Here is a 7,724-nt window from a genome sequence, read left to right as displayed (position 1 = left end):
AAGTAACAAATTTGACACAGACCTTATCCACAGAGGCAGCTCGTCCGGACATTTTTTCGCTAATGAAAAATGCGCCCAATTTTTTCACTGCAGCAAAACGTGCAATTTTCATATGTATCTGATTGGCTGTCAGATTATGTACGAACGATTTCATTGGTCATTGTGATAAAATGACCAAGATATTCCTACTCGGTATATAGATATATAATATACGTTTGTGTATATAACAAAGGAATGGACACGGTTTAAATTCTGGACACAATATAGTTCCTTATATTAAGCAATATATTTGGCTAAATATGCGATACCAATATAATCTATATACATGGTGAAAATAAAGAGACAGTTACAGAGTACATGTTTGTAACTAAAAGAACACAAAGACTTCAAGTTGTAATCCGCACTATATGTATTACATATGTGTGTGTGTGAGAGTGTGCTTGGAGAAATTATGAGTAGATGTCACCGATTTTCACTAATCGTCCCAGTTACATGTTACATGTGTGGTATACACAATATGTCGACTGAAACATTTTAAAAAACTAGTTTCAACCTCGTCGTGCTTCTTTCAATTTGGTATATCTGTAAAGAATCTGTCTACACATCTTTCCCAGTCCGTCAGTTAATCTTGTTTGTACATAACAAAATACCTATGATTTATCAATCTACATTGTAGATTAATAATTTGAATAAGTCATTATAAAGCATACTGCACTGTTGTCAGATTGGTATAATAACAGATCCCCACCCCACCCCAACCATAACCCCTGCCCCATCCCTCTCCTCACTCCTTCTATGACACTTAGCTAATCATTATATATTTAATTATCATGTCTAATAAGCCACTAGTCACTGTTTGGTTAGACATGTTTTTTTATGACGCATTATTATACATTAAAAAAATACATGTATATTCTATAATGTCTTTGGATATCTTTAACATTACGTTTTCTGTGTGTTCATGATATATAAATACGATAGGATATGGAAAGGATATATCTAATATATTTAAATGTTGGAATTCTATGTGATTGTAGTTTGATTGAATCATTATTAACAAAAACCGTTTTCATTTTCTAGTTTTCCAAAAAGTTTTCAGACGACCTTTCCAGTAGATGGCATTCAGTGACGATTTACACGTATCGAGAAATAGAAGTTTGTCGACTAACACATTTAAATCAGTGATATAAGACTCCGATTTGAGCAAGAGACTTGTAACAAATATCCTCGAAATGTTGTATGCATTCCCAAGTACATGTGGCGTTTTATAGCTACTGTAACTGGTATGAAAATGCCGACAGTTGTTTCAATCGCCACACAATCTGTCAATTTAGAGAGCGTGCCAGCAGGAAGCTTCAGATGAAATGTGTCTCCAACCTATATTCTCTTTCTCCTCCTTCACTCCCTTGTTCCCATCATTCTTCCTCCCTTTTCCCGTTGTTTGGTTCGATTGTACCGGTAACGATTTATACTTAGCTCAAATATTGTACAACGTCTCTGTCGCCGATACAATTTGTATACATCACGTCGTACGAATCATGCTTTACTCAGAACACCTGCCAGAATTCAGCACGTGCACAGTAACACACCTGTCAAACTTGTCCAATATCCATCACGTGCTTCTCAGCAGAAACGTATGCGTGTTACATGGCCGTAATGACAATAGTTGTAGTACTGTGCAAGTTTATACACAACATCTTCTCATTCGAAATGTATTTCATATCCCATTTTGATGAAGATACAGTCAAGTGCACACACATTTGTACGAATACCCATATAAACATGTTGGATGATACTGAGTAACTCAAACGAAATCTTCTAAATGGACAAATTCATTATATACCATGGCTGTTTGTCTCTTGTCAGAACTGACATGACAATGAATGGCCAATTACAAATTTACTGTTAAAGGGGGTGTTACATGTGGTAATTTCAAATTTCTTTATTGCAACATTGTTTCAATCATTAAAGTAAACCACGAATTACCAAGCGGTAAATTTTCCTTCTCAATCCGGTCAACACATAAATTCAAATGTATAAAAACACATTTTGCCTGGGACATGTAACGAAGGGTGGTGGATGTTTTTCTGGTGTTGGCTTTTGTATTTGAGTCGTAAAAATTTTCCATTTGTTACCTGTGCCCCGTTCACTACAAAATATATATTGTCTTCGTACTGACTGGCCTGACCAGAGCCAATCTGTCTTACAGTGAAAAGGGAATCTCATTGATGATACTAAATGATAATACTAAAAAAATCAGAATGATGAATCATATCAATTACATTGATGTACTGAGTTTTTAGTGCCACGGATTTACAAATTACTTTGGTCGATATAGGGTGATATTTCAGTTGTGTATAGTTCAAATACGCTTTTTGTTTTTAAAGCATTCAAAGTAAACTTTTGATCAGAAAGTTCTTTATTACCTTGAGTCGTGTGACTCATTGGTTAAAGCAAACAACACATAGACGATTTACAAACATATAACAATATACAAAAAACACAGAAACAACACAAACCCGGAGAGAGTAAACTAGGCTATCAATTGCGGTTTTCTCTTAAAATGTAAGCTGCCTTAATATATTTAGACAAGTTTGTTATTTCTTTTGTATTGTTTGCATTTAAGAATTCTATCAATTTAAACATACTAGGTTTTTTTATAATAGTATCTTTTCAAAAATTTTCTTCTGAGGTTCGAATAACAGGGACATTTCAATATAAAATGGAATTCGTCTTCGATATCATTCAAATCATAATTAGAACATATTTTTAAATTTCTTGATATATTTTGATATCGGCCTTTTTCTACTTTTAGATTATGAGAAGAAAGTCTTATTGTTGTAATTTCTCTCAACAATTCCCTAGGTATTGATTTTTTCAGATAGCTTTGTAAATCATTATCATGATAAAGATGAGTATAAATTTGTCCTTTCGAGGAAGTTCTGATTTTTTCTTTACAATCTTGTCTAAACATATCAAACATTCTTTCTCTGATTATATTATAATGAACATCCGTGTTGTTTTCTGACTCCCAAATATAACCTAAACCTAGATGATACAGCTCATTTTTTTATATTTGAAACCCATTTGTCTTTCTTCTCCAACATATCATCGTAGCATGATTTCAATATACAATTTTCGGTCTTTTTCAATTTCATCCAGTACTTAATTATACGCAATTTTCTAGATACCATCAGTGGGAACCTACCAAGTCCCAAATAAACCATATTATTACAAGTATTTTTCCGCACACCTAAAAGTCTTTTACAAAACATCATGTGAATTTTTTCAACATCAGGTGCCTTATGAAAACCCCATATTTCTGACCCATAACTCAAAATACTCTTAACGTATGTATCAAAGACGGACAATTGGGTTTCAATATTAAAATAATTTTTACGACATACTTCTGTAACTGCAAATAAAGCTTTGCGTCCTTGCTCTGCAATTTTTTGTTGTGTTTTTCTAAAAGTTCCAATGTAATTAATTAACAGACCCAAATAGGTAAATTCATTTACAATTCCTAATTGACAACCGTCATAGTTCCAAATCTCGTCATTTCTCAGAATGCCACCATTTCTAAAAAACATGATTTTTGTTTTACTTGTATTAACAGTTAAATCCCATTTTTTTTGTATACGTATTTAAAGAATTAAGCATATCTTGTAACCCTTTCGGCGTCTCCGAAAATATCACCATGTCATCTGCATACATTAATAGAAATAAATTTAAGGTCTGTATTTCAATGGAAGGACAGTTGTCAGTTAAAAAATGCATTTCGCAATCATTTACATAAAGAGAAAACAATATAGGTGATAAGATTTCCCCTTGGAACAATCCGTTTTCACAATCAAAGTAATTAGTTAATGAGCCATTATGCTTCACACAACATTTAACTCTACTATACAACGATCTTATTAACTTTAATAATTTTCCATCAATGCCTTCCTTTATTAATTTATACCAAAGATTCTGACGATTAACGAAATCAAACGCTTTAGTATAATCTACAAAGCAACAGTACAATTTTTTCTTATTTCTCAAAGTACGATTAATTATTGATTGTAATGCAAAAATAGCGTCAACAGTGGAGTGATTCTGCTTGAAGCCAAATTGAGCATCGGTAATTTTACTATATTTTAAGTCAAACGTCACCAGCCTATTATTAATTATAGACGTTAATAGTTTCCCCAGACAACTGACAATAGTAATTCTCCTATAATTATTTACATCATTAGCATCCCCCTTTTTGAATACAGGAACAATATTACCTTTTGACCAACTTTCTGGAAAACAGAAAGTATTTGTCATAAAAGTTAGCGAGATCAATTTGACAATCGAGATTTCAATCACACTGTTTGTTTTGAAAAAGATTGATCAGGAAGTTTAGGAGAAAAAAGGTAATCAACTTGGAATTAACTCTAATTAATACAGCACTTCAGTTCAATATATTCCTTAGTACAATCATCAAACGGAAAATATCAATTTATACGTTATAAATAGCACGTTTCGAGACAAGCATAATAATCAGATATCAAAATAGATACAAACGTACAATTTCTTGCATTTGACACAACTTGGAAAAGTCTCCAACAGTCTCCAATCCCTCTATTTAACGTTTCTGATTTTAACTGACATAGCTGACGTTCAAGACTTGATCAAAAGATTTAATTATGTTGGTATGTTAGTATCGCATTCAGTACATGGTATATCATTACATTAAGCTTGCCAAAAGATCACGGACTTGTTGCTTGAAAATTATGAACATGGTTTGATATTGCAACAACCAAGCAAATGGATTACAAAAAATTGCCTCACTGAATGTTAGTTATAAATTCATGTCATAAATATTAATGAGAAATACATGTACGTGTTCGGTGAGGCCGAGATTTGCTCTGTACTACGTATTTGAATTGGATAGAAGCATGGCTACTGTCAGAGAAAATAAGTCTATTTAAAAATGCTGTGGTTAATCAATTTCCAATCAGTGTTCTATTCCTTAGTGAAATATAGCTAACGGTAGATGTTGTAGATCCCTTCCGATGCGAATCCTTGATCAAGAGTTTTCAGTTGTTAATCTTCAAATCTACAGTCATAATTAACTATTAATATATTCACAAATTATGGATTATCTCGCAGTTTTATTTGCTTTAATTAAATCCAGGGATGCCTTTATCATACGCCCCTGACCAAATCAGATGATTTCTTCGTATATTGACAATAGTAATGTGTGAAATCATATAGGACATAGAGTCAAACGAAGAGAAATCAGCTCGTGAAAGAGATGGTTCTCACCTATCCTGGTAAACCACAAGGGCTCTCAGTTGGGGGTTTACTGGCACGTCCTTCGACATAATTAACTATGTGCACTCATATAATAAATGTTATGTTTATATTCAACAAATGTTGTTGAACTGAATTGTAACACCCTCATTTTTATAATAATCATTGAATGTGGTTATTTTTTGTTTGTGATTTAGAACATGGATATTTATACTATCACTGATTCAAATTTGAAATAAGTCCGACATGTTATGATGTGTAACTATATGTAGGTTTCAACAGATACCTATATCACCCTGTGTGTACGGGTCTCCGAGTAAAATAGTGCCTACGAAGTCGGCCTGCCCCATTCTACTTGTGGGCTCTCGGGCCTACGACTCGATGAACGTTAAGGGGACGTAACCCATGGTATTCCGTAAAATAGCTGCATATGATTTAAAAGTACTCTTTTAGAACTCTTTAATGAACACCAAGGATAGACACGGTGACAATTTAAATCCAGTGAAATATCAATACTTATAAGCTAGTCTGTAATAATAATATTGATAATAAAACATACCTGGTTGTCGGAAGTTAAGTAAACATTTCCAGCCATTCATCAGAATACTACAGCCGTACAACCAAGTAAAACGGTACCTTAAGCGTCTACGCCATTATAAGATTATAACCCATGAATTTATTTGAAAAGACCTATAAATCCAGTTTATAAACATTCTACAGTCGTAGTCAATGTTTGTGACTATGTCGTTTCAATAATAATTGGTTAGATTCCCAATGCGTACAGCATACCTACCTCAGATCGCGTATACATACTTATACACAATATACATATAGCATACCTTAATCCAGAATTTCAGAAAAGAAAGACGCACTTTGTTTCACAATCTGGCTGAATTAGAAGTAGATTTGAATTTAGAGCTTCTGTTGTTTGGTAGTATTGATCTTTCTGAGGACCTTAACTATTTTGTCTTTACACATGTGCAAAATTTCATTAAATCCAGCAAAAGGTTTTAAAGATTCTTACACAGTGATGTATTTATGTCTGTGTGTAAATGCTTAATATGTATAATTTATGTTAAAGTCTATATCTGTATAAGCATGTATTTGAAAATGTATGATGGGAGAGGGCTCCAATAAGTTGTAATAACTTGTGCCCAATTCCCTTGTTCAAATTTATTTTGGCAATAAAATATGTTTAAACTAACCTTAATCCATGTGGTGTAATAAACGATAGAAAATAACGATATATGATTGCGTGTGATATCTTATTTCTTACGTTTGAAATGAACACAATTAAGGGGTATAGCTCCGAACGATATTTCTCAAATGGGAATAAGATTTCGTACAGTGTACGTAGAATAGGGTAAGTAAATATCTATCATCCTTAGTTCTGGTTTATAGAAATTATAGGTAGTGTTTCAAATAAGTTTGGAAATTAATGGGAAAAGGTTCAGTGTACAAAATTTGTATTTTAACAAATAAACGTTAAATCTTTTAAATGTTCGTAATATTGAGTTAATAGAACTGAATGAAAAAAAATCAAGAAACACAATTTACAAATAAGCGTCATTTTTCAATTAGCACGATGAGATGTTAAGATGTGATATCAAGTCTGACTGAAATTTACAGTCTGAAATGAAGAATGTAGAGTGTAGTATGGAAGTCATTTAACTCCCTGTCGTCCATTTTTTATTAGCTCTCATTTTACTGTCTATAAAAAGTAAGTAATCTTATGAATTAAAAACAAGTATGTTAACTTATCGGTTTGACAAGCTGAATTGGTTTGTGATTGTCACAGACATAATTGGTATGACTGTTCTACAGAAACAGTGGCCTTGGGTGGAATGTGATCGTCTTTTTCTATAATTAGGCAGGCTGTACTTATCAACGAGTTCCTGCCCATTTATATAAAAGAATGTTTTTTGTTCGTGAGACCTCAGGTACAACAGTATTGTATATACTACACATATAGAGATTTGTCTACCTATCTCTTTACATGGAAAGTATATCTAAATATATCTCAGGGTGAGTCTGGTGGTGAATAGATATACCATTGCAATCTTCACGTACCATTAATATTCATGTTCATTCTAATGCAGATGTTGCTTGACTTTGCACGTATATAGTTTCTTTAACACAAAGGAGTCGCATAACCTTAAAAACAAGTACCTGTATCTTATACAGATATAACCTGAACAGAAAAAATGAGTACCTGTAATCTGTTCAGAAAAACGAGTACCTTTAATCTGTACAGAAAAACGAGTACCTATCATCTGTACAGAAAAACGAGTACCTATAATCTGTACAGAAAAACGAGTACCTATCATCTGTACAGAAAAACGAGTACCTATAATCTGTACAGAAAAACAATACCTACAACCTGTACAGAAAAACGAGTACCTATAATCTGTACAGAAAAACGAGTACCTATCATCTGTACA

Source organism: Ylistrum balloti, unplaced genomic scaffold, assembly GCF_031769215.1.
Source record: "Ylistrum balloti isolate Yb309-2 unplaced genomic scaffold, AGI_CSIRO_Ybal_v1 Utg370706, whole genome shotgun sequence".
NCBI classification, from domain to species: Eukaryota; Metazoa; Mollusca; class Bivalvia; order Pectinida; family Pectinidae; genus Ylistrum; species Ylistrum balloti.
This window is presented reverse-complemented; position numbering follows the sequence as displayed.